The following is a 3,657-nucleotide window of genomic DNA, read 5'->3' on the forward strand; positions in this document are numbered from 1 at the left end:
GGTCTTTAAGAAGTGGCTTGATGCCTACCTGACTGGGGTCATTTGAGCCCAGTTTTCCTCCTGCCCAGGCAGGGGGGCAGACTTGAAGATCTACAAGGGCCCTTCCGACCCTACTTCTATAAGTCTATGATTCTATGATTCCCTCAGGCCTGTCAGATCATGGCCTGGCTTGCTGTGAATTGAGCCTGCTGGGGAGAACCTGCTCACGAGCACCCTATTGGTGGTTCAACGTCAGCCTGCTTCAAGACTCTTACTTCCGGGACTGCTTTGCCAACTTTTGGCGGGGCTGGGAGGCCACAAGACTGAATTACTCCTCCTGGAAGTCTATGATTCTATGATTCCCTCAGGCCTGTCAGATCATGGCCTGGCTTGCTGTGAATTGAGCCTGCTGGGGAGAACCTGCTCACGAGCACCCTATTGGTGGTTCAACGTCAGCCTGCTTCAAGACTCTTACTTCCGGGACTGCTTTGCCAACTTTTGGCGGGGCTGGGAGGCCACAAGACTGAATTACTCCTCCTGGAAGCTATGGTGGGATGTGGGCATGGTACAGATCCAGGCTTTTTGCCAGCAGTACACTCAGCTGGCCACAAATGGCTGCGCTGCCGTATCAGAGAGCTGGAGGAAGCTGTGGTAGAGCTCGAGGCTTCCCTGCTGGCTGCCAGTAGTGATGCAGTGCGTCATGAGAGCCTCCGGTTCCGTAGGAAGTGCCTGCATGACTTGGCGGAGAGTGCGACCTCTGGAGCAAGGATCTGCACCTGCTGCCAAGAGCTGGCTGAAACAGATACCTCACCCCGCTTCTTCTTCAACCTGGAGCGACGGCGGGCAGCAAGCAAAGTCTTAGATCACCTCAAGACCCCTGAGGGCCAGGTAATCACTAACCCGGGTGAAGTATGTAAGCACGCCGTTCCCTTATATTGTGACCTGTTTGTCATTGAGCCATCCTGCCCTGAGGCCACATGCGAACTCCATGCGGGTCTGCCATGCCTTTGTGCCCTGGAGGCCAGCGAGCTCGAGCAGGAATTGTCTCTGGCGGAGCTGGCAGCTGCTGCAGCTGGCCCCCACTTTGTGAAAGACCCCCGGAAGGGTTACCTGAGTTCTACAAGACTTTCTGGCCTCTTCTCAGCCCCTGTCTCCTGCGTGTTTTCCAGGAGAGTCTTGCTGACAAGGTCTTGCCAATCATTTGCCGCCATGCAGTGCTCACGCTGCTGCCCAAGAAAGGAGACCTTGGCTGCATTAAGAACTGGCGTCTGGTCTCCCAGCTGTGCATGGACTACAAGATTTTTGCCAAAGTGCTGGCCACCCACCTCCGCACTGTCATGGCCTCTGTCACTGGGCCTGAGCAGAGCTACTGCATGCTGGGCAGAACCATTCAAGACAACCTGTTTCTGCTGCGCGACCTACGTACAGCCAGTGAACTCTTTGGCCTAGACATTGGCCTCACCTCTCTGGATCAGGAGAAAGCCTTTGACCGGGTGGACCATGCCTACCTCTTTCAGACCCTAGAGGATTTTGGCTTTGGGCCCCTTTTCACCAGGGCCCTCCAGGTCGTGTATCAAGACACTTCCAGTTTGCTCAAGGTGAATGGGGTGCTCTGTGCCCCATTCCCTGCACGCAGAGGCATCCATCAGGGCTGCCCGCTATTGAGCATGCTCTGTGCCCTGGCCATTGAACCACTGCTGCCTGCACTGTGGCACTGCCTCAGTGGTGCAGCCTTGCCATCGGCCATGGGCCTGTCCATTGCCCCTCTGCTCCGGCTATCAGCATATGCAGACAACGTTACCATCTTCCTTAACACCCAGGAAGATGTGGAGGCCCTGACAGACTGCCAGTGAGCCTATGAATGCGCCTCCTTGGCCCGTATTAACTGGGCCAAGAGTGATACCCTGCTGTTTGGTGCGTGGATTACCACGACCCGCCCCCCCAGATTTACCAGGGCACCTCACCTGGCACTGTGAAGGCCTTAAGGTCCTGGGCATGTTGCTAGGGTTATTGACCTTCATAGTGAGCAACTGGGACGGCCTCAAGGAAGGGGTGGAGGCCTGCCTACAATGGTGGCACTGGTGCCTACCCAGCCTCTCCTACCATGGATGTGTCGTCATCATGAATAACCTGGTGGCAGCGACCTTGTGGCACCGGTGCACCGTACTCGATCTGCCACAGGATCTACTCAAGAGACTTCAGTGCTTCCTGGTTGATTTTTTCTGGGTTGGACCCCACTGGCTCCCACGAGCTGTCCTTTACCTACCTGTAGCTGAGGGGGGCCAGAGTTTGGTTGATCTTGCGAGCAAGGTGGCCACCTTCTGCCTGCAGGCCCTTCAACAACTCCTGTACAGCGAGGAGTGCCTACCTTGGCAACAACTGGTGTGCCAGTTTCTGCAGAGGGTGGGGGCCCTCAGCTTTGACCAGGAGCTCTTCCTGTCTGACCTCACGCTTTTGAACTAGGTGGTGCTTCCGGCTTTCTACAGCGGCATGGGACGAGCCTGGCAAGCCACTTTCCACCTCCAGCCCCAGGCCCATTCACCTGTAGTTCCTGCAGCTGCTGAGGGAACCCCTGGTGCACAACCCAGCTCTTAGGTGCCCCTGCCAGTCTCATGGCCATTCTCCTCTGCCTGAGTCATCTCCTTGAGCCCGCTCAGTCACCCTGGCTCTCGCCCAAGTCCTTGACCACCCGGCTGGGCATGCGCTCCATATGCAGCATGGCCCGTCTCCTGTGTGGCATCCAGGCTGACCTCCCATTGGAGGCAGCAGCCACCCTGGACAACCATCTCCAGGCAGGCCAGGTCCCCTGTGCTGCAGATGTCCCAAGTGAGTTTTTTACTGCATTACCAGTCACCCTGGCAATGGCTGGTGAGCTGGCCAGTGGCCCTGGCATCCTGCTGATGCTCCCTCTGCCTCCTGACAGTGACACGGGTTGCCCCTTTGCTTTTCTGTCATGTAGAAGCCTATATGCCTGAGTGTTTCATGTCCACCATGCCCAAGTGCTGGTGGGTTGCCCCCATACACCATGGTGACGGTGCCTGGGGCTGCCAGATTCCCCACCCACCCACCCACCCAGCATGGCAACATTGTATAGTTTGTGGATGATACAAAACTGTGGGGAGAAGTGGACAAACCAGAGGGCAGGGAACAACTACAGGCAGACCAGGACAGGTTAGACATATGGATAGAAAACAACAGAATGCAATTCAACAAGGAGAAATGCAAAGTGTTGTACCTAGGGAGGAAAAATGTCCAGCATACCTACTGCCTAGGAAATGACCTGCTTGGTGGCATGGAAGCGGAAAGGGATCTTGGAGTCCTAGTGGACTCCAAGATGAACATGAGTCATCAGTGCGACGAAGTCATCAGAAAAGCTAATGGCACTTTGCCGTGCATCAGCAGATGCATGACGAACAGATCCAAGGAGGTGATACTTCCCCTCTATCGGGCGCTGGTCAGACCGCAGTTGGAATACTTCGTGCAATTTTGGGCGCTGCACTTCAGGAGGGATGTGGATAACCTGGAGAGGGTCCAGAGAAGGGCCACTCCTATGGGTAAGGGCTTGCAGGCCAAGCCCTATGAGGAGAGGCTAGGGCACCTGGACCTCTTCAGCCTCCGCAAGAGAAGGTTGAGGCGCGACCTTGTGGCTGCCCATAAAATCATCATGGGGGCGCAGAA

Source organism: Alligator sinensis, unplaced genomic scaffold (genome assembly GCF_000455745.1).
Source record: "Alligator sinensis unplaced genomic scaffold, ASM45574v1 scaffold55_1, whole genome shotgun sequence".
Taxonomy (NCBI): domain Eukaryota; kingdom Metazoa; phylum Chordata; order Crocodylia; family Alligatoridae; genus Alligator; species Alligator sinensis.